We start from the raw sequence: 21,496 nt of genomic DNA, 5'->3' as shown, positions 1-21,496 counted from the left end.
TCTGAACTCCACCAAAGATAGACCTGGACCTAACTTGGCGCACAGACCAACAAAAATACTTGAGGGCTTTGGGGAGGGGATTCACCTCGATTTGGGGGAGTTGTAGTTTACTTACATCCAGAGAGCAGGTAGGTTTTTGGGGGAAATGGCCATAATATTTGGGAGTTGTACATACTGGCGTTTATAGTTCACCTGCAATCCAAGAACACTCTGACCTAACTTGGCACATAGGACCTGGACCTAACTTGGCACATAGAACCCTCATTACCAGCAACAAATACTAGCCGTCTTTGGGTGAAATTTACCTTGATTTGGGGGAGTTGTCGTTCACCTACATCCTGAGAGCATTGTGACCCCAAACGATGATGGATCTGGACAGCACTTGGCACACATACCCAATGCGTCCAAATCTGAATACTGAAGGAGTTTGGGAGAATTCATCTTGAGTTTTGGGAGTTGTAGTTCACCTACAACTTTCTGTATTTTGTAAAATAAAAAAGCCTTTCTCAAATAGCCCATGCAACGCTGGATGCTCAAACTAGTACAGTAATATATCTCAAGTTTCACATCTTTACAAGGATGTATCATGCAAAGATGCTTTATCTCGCCTTTCTGAAATCACAAAATCCGTCACACTCCAAAGAAAATATAGCACAACAAATTGAAAACATGCTCCAAAGGAAACCACAGGAGTGAGTTATTTTTCCTTAAGGAAATATGAGCAGAAACTTTGAAATTAGATCCATGACAATTAAAGCAGTATCAAGCTAACTTTCTTTTTCCTTATCTGTGTCCATTCATTTCCATGCAGTTCTTGATTTGGGGCTTGATGGGTTGCAGCCTCTGGAAAAGACTGAATTGGAAGTGAAAGGCAAGTATGGAAAATTACAGGACCAAAAGTAAACATTTTATGGGGTGAGGTCTTTACGTTGAAGCTCATGATTTCCAATAAATACATAGAATTACTTCAGCTGCCGAGATCTTTTGGATATGAGATCAGAAGGTCCTTTTGGAGGGGTCGGGAAGTAGTCATTAGAGAAGCCATATAAGGGAGAGATAATAGAACTCTCTATTTTTAGAAAGCCAACTTTGTAACTTTCTTTGCAATTCCTTTTGCTAACATTGAAGGAAAGAACGATACTTGCGTCTTCCCCTGAAAGAACTTGCAAACAATGAATGTGACTGGAAATTAATCACTTTTCTCTTGCCATTTGGGTTTTGGCCAACAGACACATTTAAACCAAGGAAACGAAGTCAGACATTGTCCACATTAGAGAAACTACTCCAGTCAACAGAAATATGGGCTCTTCCAGACTGATTTAAAGAAGAATGAGTTTTCACACCATAGCTCTTCGGGTTTTGCTGGTTGTTGTTGCATCTGCATCCATCCAATCCGTTGAGTTTAGGAACTAGTGAAAGCAGATGACGAAAACAGAAGAACGACCTGCCTCAGAAGAACGTGCTTGCTTCATCAATGCTTAACATTTACACAAATGATAAGCCACTGCCAGAAGGGACAGGGTTTCATCTATGCTGATGATCATGCCATCATCATTACATTGTTGATGGAGTTCAGAGTGCTCTTAGATTGTGGGTGAACCTACAACTCCTATAAATCATGGTGAATTTTCCCCAAAACTCTCTAGTATGTTCAGTTGCTGATCAATTCCTCTATCTATATCTATGGTTGGATGGCTCTTTGTCAGGAGGGCTTTGATTATTTTTTCTTGCCCTGGTGAAGAGAGTTGGAGTGGGTGGCCTTACGTTTTCTGTTGGTCATGGGGGTTCTGTGTGGGAAGTTTCCCCAATTCTGTTGTTAGTGGGTTCAGAATGCTCTTTGATTATAGGTAACTCAACTCCCAATTTTCAAGGTGTATTCCCCCCCCCCCCCCCCCCCAAACTCCATCTGTGTTCATATTTGGACATTTGGAATATTCATGCCAACTTTGGTCCAGATCCATCATTGTTTGAGTCCACAGTGCTCTTTGGATGTAGGTGAACTACAACTCCCAATGTCAAGGTCAATGTCCACCAAACCCTTCTAGTGTTTTCTGTTGGTCGTGGGACTTCTGTGTGCCACGTTTGGTTCAATTCCACCATTGGTGGAGTTCAGAATGCTCTTTGATTGTAGGTTCACTCTAAATCCCAGCAACTACAACTCCCAAATGACAAAATCATTTTTTTGTGTGATGGTCACTCCTTGGGATAGTAGGCGTCTTATGTCCAAATTTGGTGTCAATTCATCCAGTGGTTTTTGAGTTATGTTAATCCCACAAACAAACAAACATTACATTTTTATTTATTTATATTTTTAACTCTTGAATTATTTTATAATTGTTTTAAAATTGTTTCTAACTGTACCCTGATATTTGTTATGGCATCGAATTGCTGCCGACTGTGAACTGCCTTGAGTCGCCTTTGGCTGAGAAAGGCAGTAAACAAATGCAGCAAATAAATAAATAAATAAATAAATAAATAAATAAATATGGTGTTTGTGGAGAACATTGGTAAGGCTTTTGGACATGTTCATGGTGCTCACTATAACCTGCAATGTCATTGGAGGGAGGGGCTTTGGTGTCTCCTGAGTAGTGGCAGCTATAGCTGTTTGTGGAAGTGGGAGCTTGTCTGTTTAAGTGGACACCCCAGCCACACACACACACACAGATAACTTCACTTTTATTATGTGTAGTGATATATAGGTATATATAGGTATATAGAAATGGTATGATATTAATTGGGATCCAAACCATTTGTTTGGTCTATCAGGTCCCAAACATTATTCCAAATATTTTTTGTTCCCAAGTATTATTCCAAATATATATATATATATTTGTTAAAGATAGATGGCATGATAGATTAGTAAACACCAAAAGCATTCATAGTCACTGATATACTTATTTTCTTCTTCTTCTGAGAGATCATTCTAAAGTACCTTGTTTTGCTTTGATTTTTTTTTTTTTGTTAGCTTTTGGAAATTATTGGCCTTTTTGGAGTTCATACAGCTGTTTTTGAAGCAGAATTCCAGCTAAAGAGATAAAGTAAATTGGAGTCCCTAATGTGCAGATTACAATACACAAACTAATTTCGGCTTTCTGTTTATACGAAACATTCCTCTGACATGGCCTAATATCAAGCACTTAGAGATCATGGTGGTGGCGAAGAAGCATAATAATGACAAAAGCCTCTCCGGTTCAAAGAAACAGTGGGCTTAGCAGATGATGTTTATTTAAGATTGACTAAATTCTTTGAGTGTTGCAGCCTTCCTGATAGTCTGTATTTCTTAGCATCTTACATGATAGCTATATGTTCTCTGGATTGACTATTACATTGATGGTGAACTCAGCAAAGAAGACTCAGAAAGAGAGATGCAATGCCACTCTTGCTACGCCTGAGAGGAAAGAAACCATAAGGCAGTGTTTCTCAATCTTCCTTAATACAATGCCTCATTTTGTGGTGACCCCCAACCAAAACATTATTTTCGTTGCTACTGTTAAGAATCTTAATGTAAATATCATATATGCAGGATGCATTTTCATTCACTGGACCAAATTTGGCGCAAATATTTGATACGCCCAAATTTGAATACTGGTGGGGTTGGGGATGGGATTGATTTTGTCATTTGGGAGTTGTAGTTGCTGGGATTTATAGTTCACCTACAATCAAAGAGCATTCTGAACTCCACCAACGATAGAATTGAACCAAACTTGGCACACAGAACTCCCATAATTTATTTATTTACGACATTTATATGCCGCCCTTCTCACTCTGAAGGGGACTCAGAGTGGCTGACAAGATATATATACATACAATATATTATATTATTAGCATAGTACAATATCAGTATTAAATATTACTATATTGTACGATACCATTATATTGTAATATCATTAGTAATATTACATGTAATATAAAATATATAATTATAATATATTATAACCAACAGAAAATACTGGAAGTATTTGGTGTGCATTGACCTTGAGTTTGGGAGTTGTAGTTCACCTACATCCAGAGAGCACTGTGGACTCAAGCAATGATGGATCTGGACCAAACTTGGTACAAATACTCAATATGCCCAAAAGTGAACAGTGGTGGAGTTTGGGGAAAATGGACCTTGACATTTGGGAGTTGTAGTTGCCAGGATTTATAGTTCACCTACAATCAAAGAGCATTCTGAACCCCACCAATGATAGAATTGGACCAAACTTCCCACACAGAACCCCCATACCTCAAAGAGACTTGCTGGTATGAGCCTCCCTCCAGCCTGTACATGTGCACTATGTTGTCATGTGCCAAGCACACATGCTCTCCCCTCCCCTTGGCTGAGAGACCTGCTAATCACATTGGAGGAGGGCTTTTGGTGGGAGGATTCACCCCCTGTTTCCGAAAAGGAAGAGAAAAGGCGGAGAGATCTTCAGCTTTCTTTGCCAAAGGGCTTCCTAAGACCATCAGAAATATATGTTTTCTGATGGTCTTTGGCGACTCCTCTGAAACCCCTTTGTGACCCCAGGTTGAGAAACGCTGATCTATGAAATAAAGTATGTGCCCCACTACCAACCAATACACACAGGGTTTTTTTAATTTAGTGTTTTGCGACCCCTCTGAAACCTCCTCACGACCCCCCCCCCGGGGTCCCGACCCCCAGGTTGAGGAACGCTGCCATAAGGGATTTCGTCAGTCATTTCTTCGGACCTTAGAAAGGACAGACGAGTGATGGATCCCAGCCTCCATTGGGAGCACAGCCATGTGCAGCATATTTCCTGTCAAACTTTATAGATTGTTCAGAACACAATTTCGTTGCCTTTCCAATACGCGGCTTCTCTAATATCAGAAATATGCACCTTGGCCGCCTGAGCCGCGGCCCTCACTTTGTGTTCCAAAACACATTCCTACTGGCATCCTAACCTGCAGCAAGATTGAGATGAGTTAGTTAGAGGATTAGTGTAAAAAAAAAAAAAAAAGAGCAGACACATGTATTGCCCATGTGTTTTGTTCCTATTCCATATGTTTTTAAGTCCTAAGACAAACTGCCTTTTAGGAGCCAACTTCATGCCTGGCCTGGATTACGGTGCCTGACTCTGGGCTTTTGGATTTTCAATTACAGTTTCTAAACTCTCTTCTGTCAAAAACCATGTCTGCTTCCTGATATTCAGACCTTCCGTTGATGTCTTTGTGGCTCTACCCATGCAAGTCCATCATTCTTGGTCTTTTTTCCTCTGTTTTATATGCATAAATGTCAAAGTACGGAGGCATGTACCACAAAAGCCGTTCCTAGGTGAAGTGACCCCCTGTGATGTTGCTGGATTGGTCCTCTGTGATGCCACTGGGAAAGAAAAGGAACATATGTATGGGGGGAAGGAAGGAAAGATGGGAAAAGAGAGCCTGCCCATCATTTCCAGAGTGGTCCCATGCAGGCATTGTGAGGTAGGCCCTCTCTGTGCAGAAGAAGGGAAGAAGTAAGGCCTCTCCATACTGGGGAAGGGAGAAACCAAGCAGGCAGTGTTCTCATGAAGACATTGTGAAATAGGCCCTCTCAGCTGGAGAAGGGAGAAAGCAGACCCTATCAAAGGTGGAGAAGTGGAAAAAAGAAGCCCTCTCCATGCTGGAGAAGGGAGAAAGAAGGCAGTGGTCCTATTGAGACATTGTGAAGTAGGTCCTCTCAGTCCCCTGGGCAATGTCCTTGCAGACAGCTAATTTTCTCACACCAAAAGCGACTTGTAGTTTCTCAAGTCTCGCCAGACACAAAAAAAGTGCTGGAGAAGAGAGAAAGCAGGCAGATCACGGTCTCATTGAGGCATTGTGAAGTAAACCCTCTCAGTGCTGTAGAAGGGAGAAAGCAGACCCTCTCAGAGGTGGAGAAGTGGGAAAAAAGAAGCCCTCTCCATGCTGGAGAAGGGAGAAAGCAGGCAAGCAGTGATCCCATTGAGACATTGTGAAGTAGGTCCTCTCAGCCGCAGATGGGAGGAAGCAGACCCCCTCAGAGGTGGAGAAGGTAGAAAATAATCCCTCTCAGTGCTGGAGAAGAGAGAAAGCAGACCAATTCAGAGATGGAGAAGGGAGAATACAAGTCCTCTCAGTGCTGGAGAAAGGAGAGAGCTGGCAGGCAGCGGTCCCATGGAGACATTGTGAAGTAGGCCTTGTCAGAGGTGGAGAAGGTAGAAAAGAATCCCTCTCAGTGCTGGAGAAGGGAGAAATCAGACCAACTCAGAGATGGAGAAGGGAGAATACAAGTCCTCTCAGTGCTGGAGAAGGGAGAGAGCAGGCAGTAGTCCCATGGAGACATTGTGAAGTAGGCTCTGTCAGAGGTGGAGAAAGTAGAAAATAATCCTTCTCAGTGCTGGAGAAGGGAGAAAGCAGACCAACTCAAAGATGGAGAAGGGAGAATACAAGTCCTATCAGTGCTGGAGAAGGGAGAGGGCAGGCAGTGGTCCCATGGAGACACTGAGAAGTAGGCCCTGTCAGAGATGGAGAAGGTAGAAAATAATCCCTCTTCATGCTGGAGAAGGAAGAAATCAGACCCCTCCGTGCTGGAGAAAAGATAAAGTAGGCAGAAAGCAGTCCCAGTGACACCCAGTCAATGGGGGGTATATACACTAGTCAATGATACCATCTCTGCAGACTCCGAAGCTGGAGAGATTAGAAGCCTGTTCTCCTGCTGCACATCTACTATAGTTTTCTAGCTTTAATGGTAACTCTATGTAAGGATCTTTCTCTTTTTATAGCTAGGATGAGGATAAGAATTAAACAGAAGTCACTGAACAGGAGCCAGCACTTTTAGAGATGTGCTAAAATAACAAGGTAAGGTAAAACTGTCTAGTAGTTGGCATCTAGCACTGGGAATGGAGAACTTATCAAGATGCTCCAGGCCTTAGTATAAGAAGTCATCCATTAAATATATTGCACGTAACACCAAAATTAGGTGGGAGGAAAGGAGATTGAATGATCAGCAGTTTTGTGTGTAAACTAACTATGCTTCCCCCCAAGTCTCTTTGGTTTTGGCACTGGAAATGCCCATCAAAAAGCTGTGGCTACTTCAAACCAAGCTCACATATTAGTACATGTGAGCAAATGTTTGGAAATTGTATTTAGGATCAGGAGTGCCAACAGCACATAAAATATTGCGGAAAGAATTTGCCTTGACCAGAAAACATTTTTTTAAAGATAGCCTATTTCAGTTCGCTGTTTGCAGTTTGGTTTTTTTTTTCCAGCATTCTGCTGCTTCTCAGCTTGTTGAAGGGCTGTGGGATTGCGTGTCTAAAACCATTCCTAAAGGTAATAAATGATCCTAAACTATGTAAATATTGACACAAAATCTGTGCATATGCCTACATTTATATTCAGGACACTAATAAGAGGAACAGTGAGGATGCAATGTATTAAAGGTGCTGCGTACTCACGGTTTCCTTATGGGATTATGGGATAGCGTATGCAAACAAAAAATGCATTCTCGCCATGGTTGGGAAAGACTCAGTTCTCTCACATTCTGATAATATAATATTGGTTGTCTATAAGGAATGAAATAAAGGTGTCATCCTGATCAAATGGTGTATTCAATGTAGGAGATTTTTTTTTTGCAACATTTTTTATTTTCACTTTTAGGAAGAGAATGTGGATATAACAATCTCTCTTCTCTTAAAGTAGGAAACTGATCTCCACCACAAACATGGGGAATGGTTTTGAAAGATGGCAGATTACAGGAGCTGTCTTCAGAGACCTGTCAGCAGCTTATGACACTGTAAATCATCTCCTCCTCCTAAGAAAAATGTACAATATCACAAAGGATTACCACCTCACCCGCTTCATAGGAAATCTGCTACAAAACAGGAGCTTTTTTGTTGAGTTCCAGGGTCAGAAAAGATGGTAAAAACAAAAGAACAGCCTGCCTCAAGGGAGCGTGCTTGCTTGATCCATGTTTAACATTTACCCAAATGACCAGCCACTGCCAGAAGGGACAGAGAGCTTCATCTATGCTGATGACTATGCCATCACCACTCAAGCAGGGAGCTTTGAAATGCTTGAACAGAAGCTCTCCAAAGTTTTAGGTCTCTCAACCTGTGGGCCCCAAGATGTTTTGGCCTTCAACTCCCAGAAATCAAAACAGACGGTAAACTGGCTGGGATTTCTGGGAGTTTAGGCCAAAAACCCTGCGGACCCACAGATTGAGAACTACTGCTTTAGGTGCTCTTACTGCCTATTGCAAGGAAAACCAACTGATTCATAAACGCAGATATGTGCTTTTCATCTTAAGAACAGATAAGCATCTCGAGTCTGTGAATCACCTGGGAAGGAATCCCACTGGAGCATTGCAGCACAGTGAAATAACTGGGAGTTACTCTGGACCGCACTCTGACTTATAAGAAGCACTGCTTTAATATCAAGAAAAAAGTGGGTGCCAGAAATAATACCATACTAAAGCTGACCGGCACAACCTGGGGATCACAACCAGACACAGTGAAGACATCTGCCCTTGCGCTTTGCTACTCTGCTGCTGAATATGCATGCCCAGAGTGGAATACATTTCACTACAAACAGTGGATGTGGCTCTTAAGGAGACATGCCACATTATCATGGGATGTCTGCCCAACACCGCTGGAGAAATTATACTTTTTAGCTGGTATTGCACCACCTGACATTCATGGGAAGTAGCAGCCAATAATGAAAGGACCAAGTCATTGACATCTACGGACCATCCTCTGTTCAGATATCAGCCAGCAAGCCAATGTCTTAAATCAAGAAATAACTTCCTAAGATCTACAGAGAAACTCGCAGGAACATCTCAGCAAGCGAGAGCCCAAAAGTGGAGGGCTAAAACCTGGAATCTCAATCAATGGATGATGCCAGATGAGAAAGTCCTCCGGGGAACACAGAAGACTGGGCAACTTGGAAGGCACTGAACAGATTGTGCTCTGGTACCACAAGATGTAGAGCTAACCTTAAGTGGTGTCCGCGCCATGCGAGTGTGGAGAAGAGCAAACCACAGACCACCTACTGCAATGCAGCCTGAGCCCTGCCACATGCACAATGGAGGACCTTCTCACAGTGACACCAGAGGCACTCCAAGTGTCCAGCTTCTGGTCAAAGGACATTTAGCATAATACCAAGTTTATAATTTTGTGGGTTTTTTTTATACTTTGTAACTGTATTCTCAATTTGATTCTGACACAATAAATAAATAAAGAAACCACAAACATTTCTAATTTTCATGAACTCTGATGTTTCTTCAAAGAATTTGCAAACATTATACACAAATCAACCAACAAAAGAAAAACCTTCATGGATGGGGTACAATGCTGACTTCAATTCTGTAAAACAAATAACACTCTCGTCTTCAGCAAGACTCCATTCTAAATCCAAAGAAAAATAAAACAGATGGTTTGCCGTTGACTTTAAGTGGAGACATGGATTCAGAAGCCGGTTTGTGTTTAGCTAACTTTTTTTTTTTTGTCATCAAACATCTCTCTTTCCAAAAAATCAGAACCAGACGAAATGTGTAAGTAGATTCTTTGCAAGTCTCCTTGGGGGACGCTTTGCCAAAACGAGCCTTTCTAAGCTCTTGGCACCTTTTGCACTATCTAACCTAAGGGCTTCTTTAGCATCCAGAAGAACTGGATTATTCTGTGCAGTAGTCCAGGAGAAGTGCCATATGCTTTATATTTTACTAGTGTATATATATCCAGAATGGACTGGGTATGAGTTTTCTTTTTGCTCTTGTGTTGCTTCCTTCCTTTCTTTTTCTCATACACCTTTTCTCTCTCTCTCTCTCTCTCTCTTTTCTCCTTCCCTCTCTCCCTTTCTTTCTCTTCTCTCTTTCTTTTCTTCTTTCATCCCTTCTTTCTCTTTCTTTTCTCCTCTCCCCTCATACCTTTTCAAATTCCCCTCCCTCCCTCCCTCCCTCCCTTCCTTCCTTCCTTCCCTTTCCTTCCTTCCTTCCTTCCTTCCTTCCCTCCCTCCCTCCCTCTCCTTCTCCCTCCTTCCTTCCTGCTTTCATTCCCTCCGTCCTTCTCTTTCCTTCCTTCCTTCCTTCCTTCCTTCCCTTCCTCCTTCCTTCTCCTTCCTTCCTACCTTCCTTCCTTCCCTCTCTCCTTCTCCCTCCTTCCTTCCTGCTTTCATTCCCTCCATCTTTTTTCCTTCCTTCCTTCCTTCCTTCCTTCCTTCCTTCCTTCCTTCCTTCCTTCCCTCCCCCTCCTTCCTTCTCCTTCCTTACTTCCCTCTCTCCTTCTCCCCCCTTCCCTCCTTCCCTCCTGCTTTCATTCCCTCCGTCCTTCTCCTTCCTTCCTTCCTTCCTTCCTTCCTTCCTTCCTTCCTTCCCTCCCTCCCTCCCTCCCTCCCTCCCTCCCTCCCTCCCTACCTCTCTTCCTCCTTCCTTCTCCTTCCTTCCTACCTTCCTTCCTTCCCTCTCTCCTTCTCCCTCCTTCCCTCCTTTCTTCCTGCTTTCATTCCCTCTATCTTTTTTCCTTCCTTCCTTCCTTCCTTCCTTCCTTCCTTCCTTCCTTCCTTCCCTCCCTCCCTCCCTCCCTCCCTCCCCCCCTCCTTCCTTCTCCTTCCTTATTTCCCTCTCTCCTTCTCCCCCCTTTCCTCCTTCCTTCCTGCTTTCATTCCCTCCATCCTTCTCCTTCCTTCCTTCCTTCCTTCCTTTGTCCATAGCAGAGGAGTAGCAGGAGAACAGGCTTTAAATCTTTTAGGCTTCAAAGTCTGCAAAGATAGTATTATCAACTAGTATACCTACTGGGCATTGCCTGGGTGTCACTGGGACTACTGCCCACCTACTTTCACTGAGACCACTGTTTACCTACTTTTAGTGGCAGAATGCCATCCTGCCCCTAAACTGGTTCCTGTCATCAGTGATGGATTGGATGAGGGCTAGTAAGTTGAAGGTAAATCCAAACAAAACAGGCACTCCTGGTCAGTCGGAAGGCGGACCAGGGTGTGGGATTGCAGCCTGAGTTGGACGGGGTCGCACTCCCTCTGAAGATGCAGGTCCACAGTCTAGGGGTGATCCTGGGCTCATTGTTGACCCTAGAACCACAGTTGTTGGAGGTGGCCAGGAGTGCCTTTGCACAATTAAAATTGCACCCATACCGTTAGTTGCCAATTCTGGTCATGGGAGTCCATGCCTTGGTTACTTTTCGTTTGGACTACTGCAACACTCTCTATGTAGGGCTGCCTTTGAAAATAGTTTGGAGGCAACAACCAGTACAGAGATTGGCAGCCAGAATACTAACTGAAGCACCGTATACGGAATGGACAACTTCCATGTTACGGCAGCTTCACTGGCTGCTGGTCTGTTTCCAGGCTAAATACAAAGTGCTGGTTTAATGTATTGTTGAAGGCTTTCATGGCGAGAATCACTGAGTTGTTGTGGATTTTTTTGGGCTGTACATGTTCTAGAAGCATTCTCTCCTGACATTTTGTCTGCATCTGTAGCAGCCATCCTCAGAGGTTGTGAGGTGCTGGTTATTACCTATAAAGCCCTACACCTGTGGTTCTCAAACTTCCTAATGCCGCCACCCCTTAGTATAATTCCTCATGTTGTGATGATCCCCAGGTCAACATTGCAGCATTCACACTTGCCTCCCACAGACAAGAGTTCTTTCTCCCACCCTGGACATTTCAGATATATAAATCTCAGTTGCCTAGCTTCCAACAGACCTCACAACCTCTGAGGATGCCTGCCATAGATGTGGGCAAAACGTCAGGAGATAATGCTTCTGGAACATGGCCAGATAGCCCGGAAAACTCACAGCAGCCCAGCGATTCTGACCATGAAAGCCTTCAACAACACAGTTTCTGTATTATTACTACAGAAACTGATAAGATAGCTTAGAAAAAGCAGCTGTCCAACCCACATCAAAGGCTGGGGGTTCTAAACACATGATACTGCACTGACCACTCAGGTTATACTGACCATAAAAGCAAATAGTATAATGTATTGAGATAGGTAAAAAGAAGAGATGGCCTCAAGAAGAAAGGCTATGACTCTGCTTATCTAAGATTTTAACCAACTAGTTTGCTCCTTGAAGGCAACCAGTGATGTAGAGCTGGTGGAAAGACCTTAAGCATTGGTGTCACACTGTAATCTGTGTTATCTCCTATAAGGAAGATAATCTAACCACATGTTTCAAGAAATTGGAAATCTGGCTGTCTTCTTGGATTACTAAAAGTAGCATGTCTGTTCCATTAGCCAAATAGTATTGTTAAAGGAGACATAAAAACCTTAATCTCAGCTGGTAATAGCCGCAGATTCATTACTCTGGTGGGGCAGTAAATAGACATTGCAACATTTATAGGCTTCATGCTGACAGTTCCCTTGGAAGACAAGTTTGAGGAAGACTGAATGTTTTGAAAAAGAAAACAAAGTTTTACATTAGTTATGCGTTCTGCGTCAATGCTCTTTTCCATGTAGAACTGTATCCTCCTGGTCCTGATTTACAACATGTGTTCCTGTTCAAAACCTAGTTTCCAGCATGAAAGCACTGTTAGGGATACTGTGAAGACAGGTAAATCTCACCACGATCGGATTTCTACACTTATCAACATCAGATGCCACTAAAACTGTCTTCTCATCACCTAAATACATGACAGATTTCTCCTGACCCACTTCTATTTATCACAGGATGCTGAAACTGCACATGTATCATGATATCAGTCTCTACAGGTTACATGTCAATTTACAACTCAGAACTGATAACGTTCTTGATCTTACAGCTGCTGAAGTGGTGTGAGGTTTGAGAATGGACTCATTGGAATACCGAGCAGTCCTCAAGTTCCTTTACTTGACAGGCCACACACCAAAGGAGACATTCAATGAGATGAAAGAGGTTTATAGAGATGATTCCCCATCATATGATGGAGTCAAGAACTGGCATTGACAGTTCAAATGTGGTCAGACTTTGGTGGAAACAACTCTAATTCCAGGGTGACTCCACTCTGCTATTCATGACCACACCACCCAGCAAGTGAAGGTAACCATTTTGGAAAATCGCCATGTAACCATTTGCCACCTAGCCCAAAATGTCAAGATGAGTGGGGGATCCATGGAAAAAATCACCCAAGACCATCTTCACGTGCATAAGGTATTTGCTTGCTGGGTCCCCCGGCTGATCACACCTTTCCAGAAGCAGGAACGAGTCAAATTCTCTCAGGCTGTATTGACAATGATGTGTCATGGAAACCAGGAGAACTTTGTCAACAGACTGATCACACAGGATGAAAGCTGGGTCCATCATTAGGATCCTGAGACTAAAGTCCAGTCGATGCAATGGAAGCTTCCTGACTCATCATGACCTTGCACCATCAGACTTCCACCTCTTTCCAACAATTAAATAATTTTGGAAAGGCAAGCATTTCTCAGACGATGAGATTCTGATTTCCGAAGTTGCAATGTGGCTTTTGGAGCAACCTGTTGACTTCTACAAGCCTGGTGTTTACAGTTGCTTCAAAAGATGGGAGAAGTGTGTGTCTCTAGGTGGCACCGATGGAGAGAAGGACTCAGAACTGGGCCAAGTTTCATTGCTCTCAGTCCACAGGAAGTGGGTCAGGAGAAATCTTTAATGACCCCTCTCTCGTAAATTCCTTATTTGGGGAAAGTAAAAAAGGAAACGTCACGATATTGCAGCAAATGAATTCTGCTTCCCAGTCAATACTGAAATCCTCTTCAGTTTAAGAAACTGACAATATTGTATTGTCTAAAGCTTTTGTGGATGGAATCACTGGGTTGCTGTAGGTTTTTTGGGCTATATGGCCATGTTCTAGAAGCATTCTCTCCTGACGTTTCACCTGCATCTATGGCAAGCATCCTCAGAGGTTGTGAAGCCACACAACCTCTGAGGATGCTTGCCATAGATGCAGGTGAAATATCAGGAGAGAATGCTTCTAGAACATGGCCATATAGCCCAAAAAACCTACAAAACCCACTGACAATATTGTCTTGTATTATCAAGTGTAGTGAACTCATGGACAATTACACTATGTTTTGTCTCTTTAGGAAGCAAAGGATTAGCTCCTACTGCTAGTCCCAACTAGAGTAGATCAGTTGAATTAATGGGATTTAGCAATTAACACATTATTGGATATCTCTACTCTAATCGGGTCCAACACTTGGATTTAGAGCTTTGTACAAAAACAGGAAGTGCTGAAAACAGAGCAGACGGTTTACAGGATCATGAAAACATTCTTCTACTTTTATTGGTCTTAAGTTTATCATTTATGAGAAAAGCTATATTTATTATACAGCCACCCCAAGTTTTGTCTTCTGCACTTCGATCCTGGTGGAAGAAGCCAACTGAAATATTCCAAGCTGCCTTTACAACAATTACATTTGTCATACAGTTGGAAGAGACACCAAGCCCTTTCTCCAATGACATTTCGGGATGTAGTGAGCACCATGAACATGCAGCCCTATCCCTGCCAATGTCCTCCACAAACACCATACTGCCCCCCACCCAAGCGAAGGCTTTCATGCAGGGACAATTTCACCCTAGATGTTCTGTTTTTCCTCCACATCCCAGGGTTCCTTTCTCTCTCCGTTGCTATGGAATTTGCATGACCCCACCCACTACCTCTTCCGTAACACTTTCCTACCCTTTCTTATGACACAAAACAGACAATGGAATTGATCAGAAACCAAACAAGAGGTTTGGAATGAATCACCGGGTTGGTGTAGGTTTTTCGGGCTATATGGCCATGTTCTAGAAGCATTCTCTTCTGACGTTTCACCTGCATCTATGGCAAGCATCCTCAGAGGTTGTGAGACCTCACATCCTCTAAGGACGCTTGCCATAGATGCAGGCAAAACGTCGGGAGAGAATGCTTCTAGAACATGGCCATATAGCCCAAAAAACCTACAACAACTCAGTTTGGAAAGAATTCACCATGATTTACAGGACTTGTACTTGACCTGCATCAAGAGAGCACTGTTAACCCAATCAATGATGAAACTGGACCAAACTTGCTATGGAGGATGGGACTTGCAATACCTTCACTGATACTGTGATCTCCACTGACAATGGACTGTTATCAAACATGGCACAGAGAATCCCCGTGACCAAATGAACATATTGCAGGGGTTAGTGGGAATGGACCTTGATTTTGGGAGTTATAGTTCACCTACAACCAGAGAAACTGTGATCCCCACCGACAATGGACTGTAAGCAACTTGGCACAGAGAATCCCTGTGACCAACTGAACATACTGCAGGGGTTAGTGAGAATGGACCTTGATTTTGGAAGTTATAGTTCACCTACAACCAGAGAAGCTGTGATCCCCATCGACAATGGACTGGGACCAAATCTGGCACAGAGAAGCCCCATGACCAACTGAACATACTGCAGGATGGATCTGTACCAAAGTTGGCACACAAGCCCAACATGGCCAACTATGAATACTGTCATGATTTGGGGGTGATTGCCTTGGGAGTCTGGGAATTGTAGTTCACCCTTATCCAGAGAGCACTGAACCCAGCCAATGACGAATCTGGACCAAACTTCGTTGATATGACCTAACATCCCAAAACAAACAATGCCTTCTTTTAATAACCCGGGCACTGCTGGGTCTCCAAGCTTGTATACTAATAATGTTACTGTATAAACCAGGCATGGGCAAACTTGGGCCCTCCAGGTGTTTTGGACTTCAACTCCCACAATTCCTAACAGCCAGTAGGAGTTATCAAAATATGGGAGCAATATGTTTGACTGCTTTCTCCTTTAGAATATTCCCTCTCATTTCAACCCCCCCTTTCAAGACAAAGACATTAAAAAAACACCTTTCCAGAACTGTACATATTTTGAGCATGACATATGTGTAGCCCGGCTGAAACAGTTCCATGCTAAGGATAATGTCAGTGTGCAAGGTGTGGAAAGTATATCACATTTTGAATTTCATCCCAGAATCTGTAAGACAGAGCAGGATATTATATGACATGCAATCTGGCATATAAAAACAGCTGTCAGATTTCAGGTAGCAGCGTAACACTGATGCAATACTGCTGTTGAAAATGAAAAAAAATTAAGCACCAAACATATGAACCACGTGAGCATATCCCAACTGTAAACTATAGCAAATTGGTTTTTTTTAAAATAAAAAAAATATATATAAGGATGGGTCAAAAAGTGATGCCTCCATCTCTCTAACTTTTATTTCTTTCACAGCTTCTGGACTATCTATGTCATAGATGCAGGCGAAACATCAGGAGAGAATGCTTCTGGAACATGGCCAGACAGCCCATGCTCTGAGTTACAAGTAGCACTGCTTGACTATCAAGCAAAAAGTGGGAGCTAGTAACAATATCATACGAAAGCTGACTGGCACAACCTGGGGATCACAACCAGACACAGTGAAGACATCTGCCCTTGTGTTTTGCTACTCTGCCGCTGAATATGCCTGCCCAGTGGGGAACACATCTCACCACATTAAAACAGTGGATGTGGATCTTAATGAGACATGCCACATTATCACAGGATATCTACACCCTACGCCACTGGAGAAATTATACTGTTTAACCAGTACTGCACCACCTGACATCCGTTGGGGAGCAGCAGCCAATAATGAAAGGCCCAAGGCAGTGACATCTCCAGCTCATCCCCTCTCCGGGTATCAGGCATTATGCCAACACCTTAAACCAAGAAATAGTTCTCTAAGATCTACAGAGATACTTGCACGAACACTTCAGCAAGCAAGAGTCCAAAAGTGGCAGGCTAAAACCTGCAACCTCAACCCATGGCTGATACCAAATGAGGGACTCCCCCCTGGGTACACAGAAGACTGGGCGACTTGGAAGGCGCTGAACAGACTGCGCTCTAGCACCACAAGATGCAGAGCCAAAGGCACTCCAAGTGGTCAGATACTGGTCAAAGGATATTTAGTAAAATGCCAACTTTTTTAAACTTTGTGTTTTTTAAATATATTATCACTGTGCTCTCACTTCACTTCTGATATGATAAATAAATAAATCTATTGCTAAACTGGGTTGTTGTAGGTTTTTCCGGGCTATATGGCCATGTTCTGGAGGCAATTTTTCTCCTGACGTTTCGCCTGCATCTATGGCAAGCATCCTCCGAGGTAGTGACTCAATACCTCTGAGGATGCTTGCCATAGATGCAGGCGAAACGTCAGGAGAAAAATTGCCTCCAGAACATGGCCATATAGCCCGGAAAAACCTACAACAACCCAGTGATTCCGGCCATGAAAGCCTTTGACAATATATTGCTAAACCGTTTTGGATTATTTATCTTTCTTTGTTATTCCTGTTCTTTTATATGCTATTTATGTGTTTTACAATAAACTGTTTGCTTATATTCCTGGACTCGTGTGGTGCGCTGGTCATAGTGCAACATTCTTTCGAATGAAGCAGAGAATGTTTGAGGACCGGGACATTCGTAGAGATACCAAGGGACTTGTTTATAAAGCTGTTGTCCTCCCAATATTTTCTCTGCTAGCTCTAATATATACCTGCAAAACGTGGACTGTCTATAGAAGTCACACTCAACTCCTGGAATGATTCCATCAGCATTGCCTCTGAAAAATCCTGCAAATCTCTTGGGAAGACAGGCGGACACATGTCAGCATGCTGGAACAAGTAAAGACTACCAGCATTGAAGTGATGCTCCTACACCATCCACTCTACTGGACTGAATGCCACACTGTCCGAATGCCTGATCACCATCTCCCAAAGCAGTTCCTCTACTCCCAACTTAAGAACAAGAAAGGTAATGATGGTGGACAAGAAAACAGATTTAAAGACGGGCTTATAGCCAACCTTAAAAACTGTGGAATAGACACCAAAAGGGAACTGGGAAGCCTTGGCCCTTGAGGGCTCTAACTGGAGGTCAGCTGTGACCAGCAGTGCTGCAGAATTCTAAGAGGCATGAATGGAGGACAAAAGGAAGTAATGTGCCGAAAGGAAGGTGCATCAAGACAACCCTGAGTGGGATCGCCTTCCACATTGAAATCTATGTCCTCACTGCAGGAGAAGAGGAGCCCCCGGTGGCGCAGTAGGTTAAACCCCTGTGCCGGCAGGACTGAAGACCGACAGGTCGCAGGTTCGAATCCGGGGAGGGGCGGATGAGCTCCCTCTATCAGCTCCAGCTCCTCATACGGGGACATGAAAGAAGCCTCCCACAAGGATGATAAAAACATCAAATCATCCAGGCGTTCCCTGGGCAACATCCTTGCAGACGGCCAATTCTCTCACACCAGAAGCGACTTGCAGTTTTTCAAATTGCTCCTGACACGACCAAAACAAAAAACAAAAAAACTGCAGGAGAACATGCAGAAAAGAGTAGGACTCCACAGCCACCTACTGACCCACCGCCAAGACACTACACTTGCAGGACCATCATCCTCAGGCTACGAGGAATCGCCTAAGTAAGTAAGTAAGCAACAATTGTAACACAAGCACTATGCATCATTGTAAGCAATGACTCACAATTAATCATACTAAAAAAAATAAATACCACCCATTTTTTTGTGCAAGTGTGTGTTTTGGGATGGTTGCGGTTCGGTTAAGAAACAGTTACATAATTCTAGTAAAAAGAAACTACACCCTGCGACAAAAAAATGTACAAAGTGTTCCTGTCTTAAGGCATGTAAGGTTTTGCAGGGGAGCGCTTTGACAAAGTCCAGGGAGGCAGTCGGCTGCTCCAAGCTAGACTCTGCTGGGCTGCCGAAAGCTGTGACATCACTGGCAAAAGTTTGGACTCGGCCAGCCCTCTACTGTTTGCGGTTTAGGGGAGGCCCCAAACGAATGGGTGTCTCTTGCTGGTGGATCCCTTACCCTTGTGGGAGGGGGGAAAGCGGAGTTTATCCAACCAGAACTTCCCTGCTTGCTGCACGCTTCATTATCCTCCCCCTTCTCCGCATGTAAATCCACCACAAAGGAGCTGAAGTTCAAATAGGGCTGTTTTAGCTACGCTTGAAGTGATGGAGTGAAAGCTCAGAAGCTCAGAAGAGCCCGAGTTCCTGAAAAGCAAGTTGCTGCCGCTGCCTATTGTCCCCTCGAATGTCTCTGGCATGGCTTAGGTTCACGTTAAAGGACGGAACGAGAAGGAAATTATACCAGGACTGCGGTAGCCTTATGTTGCCATCCTTCCAAGCCCAAGTACCAAAACATAGACGCGCTTCCAATCCATCAGAATCCAACCAGTCCTGAGATGAAATGGTTTCTTTTGCTTCTCAGTGATGTCACCCTTTCTGTGGATGAGCCAAGTCAGTGAATCTTTGACTTCCTAAAAGGCTGAAGCTTGAAGAAAGAAGCCCAAAGGGAAAAGGGTAAGGATATAAAAGGTGTCACCTTTATATTTTCTCTGCCAGCTCTAAAGTTATTCTGATTTTGTCTTCAAGTCTTCGGATTTGAAAAGTCAGCATATGACACATTGCTAATCCTTAGATGTGGAATTCTAATTAAGATGCATGTATATACACTTTGGAATATTGTCTACAGGGTTTCTGTTAAGTGTTCAAGTCAGCGTTTCTCAACCTGGGGGTCAGGATGGGGATGTCAGAGGGGGTGCCAAAGTTCATCAGAAAACACAGTATTTTCTGTTTGTTATGGGGGTTCTGTGTGGGACGTTTGGCCCAATTCTGTTATTGGTGGAGTTCAGAATGCTCTTTGATTGTAGGTGAGCTATAAATCCCAGCAACTACAACTCTCAAATGGCAAGGTCTAATTTTCCACAAACTCCACCAGTGTTCACATTTGGGCATATTGCGTATTCATGCAAGGTCTAATTTTCCCCAAACTCCACCAGTGTTCACATTTGGACATATTGCATATTCATGCCAGGTCTAATTTTCCACAAACTCCACCAGTGTTCACATTTGGGCATATTGCGTATTCATGCCAGGTCTAATTTCCCCCAAACTCCACCAGTGTTCCCATTTGGGCATATTGCGTATTCATGCCAGGTCTAATTTTCCCCAAACTCCACCAGTGTTCACATTTGGGCATATTGCGTATTCATGCCAGGTCTAATTTCCCCCAAACTCCACCAGTGTTCACATTTGGGCATATTGCGCATTCATGCCAGGTCTAATTTCCCCCAAACTCCACCAGTGTTCACATTTGGGCATATTGCGCATTCATGCCAGGTCTAATTTCCCCCAAACTCCACCAGTGTTCACATTTGGGCATATTGCGTATTCATGCCAGGTCTAATTTTCCCCAAACTCCACCAGTGTTCACATTTGGGCATATTGCGCATTCATGCCAGGTCTAATTTCCCCCAAACTCCACCAGTGTTCACATTTGGGCATATTGAATATCCATGCCAAGTTTGGTCCAGATCCATCATTTTTTGAGTCCACAGTGCTCTCTGGATACAGGTGAACTACAACTCCCAAACTCAAGGTCAGTGCCCTCTAACTGTATTTTCTGATGGTGATAGGAATTCTGTGTGCCAAGTTTGGTTCAACTCCATCATTGGTGGAGTTCAGAAAGTTCTTTGAATGTTGGTGAACTATAAATCCCAGCAACTACAACTTCCAAATGACAAAATCATTGCCTCCCAAACCTCCCCAGTAATTCCAATTTGGGTGTATGGGGTATTTGTGCCAATGAATGAAAATACATCATGCATCTCAGATATTTATATTACGATTCATTACAGTGTCGGAATTACAGTTGTGAAGTAGCACAAAAATAATGTTATGCTTGGGAGTCACCACAAGATGAGGACGTGTATTAAGGGGTCGTGGTACTAGGAAAGTTGAGAACCACTGGTTTATATGCATGTTTGAAACATTGTGGACTCAAACAATGATGGATCTGAACCAAACTTGGCACAGATACTCAATATGTCCAAATGTGAACACTGGTGGAGTTTGGGGGAAATAGACCTCGACATTTGGGACTTGTAGTCGCTGGGATTTATAGTTTGTTGAAATATCAACAATTTAAAGGTCCTTTTTGGAATCAAAAACCCTACCAATCCCATCACGGTATTGATTATATGCATTTCGCTTCTAAACGCTACACAGGAAAGTCCTCTCTACTTTGTGCTACTTCTTGTGCTACTTCTTTGAAAGGACTATTGTATTACAACCCAGGAAGCTGGTCTTTGCTTTCCTCCGACACACTGATCAGATTAAAAGATACAGACGGTTCCTCTAAGCAACAGCTCCTAGAATATCACTGTTTGCATGTTTCATGTGAAAGCACTTTCTTAAAAAAATGACCAGACCAGGGAAAGTTGGCTATTTTGAAAACATTCCTCACGGCAGCTTTTGCGTCGGATGCCAAGTGTGAAACCCGAAGCAAGGGAGATAGGGCTTTGCTGTTGCAAAGCTCTTCTTTTGCAAAGCTCTTGACACACAAAACAAAAACAGAAAAGGAAAGCGATCAAAGTCACCTTTCAGCGTGGCTTGGCCGAAAAGAAAATAAAGTGGGGCCCACTATGAAAGGGAAGTGGAACAAGTGTAATGTTTGGCCGCAACTCGCTACTAGGTTCCGCAAAAAGATGATGCCTGCTGAATTTCTGTTTGACCCAGAAGCAATAGAGGCAATTAT

General features: G+C 43.2%; 2 protein-coding genes across 9 annotated transcripts in view; one reads left to right on the top strand and one right to left on the bottom strand.

The window, feature by feature from the left end:
- Nucleotides 1-21,496, bottom strand: part of RALGPS1 (Ral GEF with PH domain and SH3 binding motif 1) — a 209,094-nt gene that overhangs the window by 97,917 nt on the left and 89,681 nt on the right. The gene's annotated exons all lie outside the window — the stretch shown is intronic.
- ANGPTL2 (angiopoietin like 2) overlaps nucleotides 18,687-21,496 on the top strand; it is a 34,618-nt gene continuing 31,808 nt past the window's right edge. Inside the window, exon 1 of the mRNA XM_060757387.2 lies at nucleotides 18,687-19,260. The gene's annotated coding sequence lies outside the window, so the exon portion shown is untranslated. The remainder of the gene's footprint in view (nucleotides 19,261-21,496) is intronic.

The sequence above is a fragment of the Anolis sagrei genome, chromosome 11 (genome assembly GCF_037176765.1).
Source record: "Anolis sagrei isolate rAnoSag1 chromosome 11, rAnoSag1.mat, whole genome shotgun sequence".
NCBI classification, from domain to species: domain Eukaryota; kingdom Metazoa; phylum Chordata; class Lepidosauria; order Squamata; family Dactyloidae; genus Anolis; species Anolis sagrei.
Note: the sequence above shows the minus strand (reverse complement) of the source record. Positions and strands in the feature narration are given on the sequence as shown.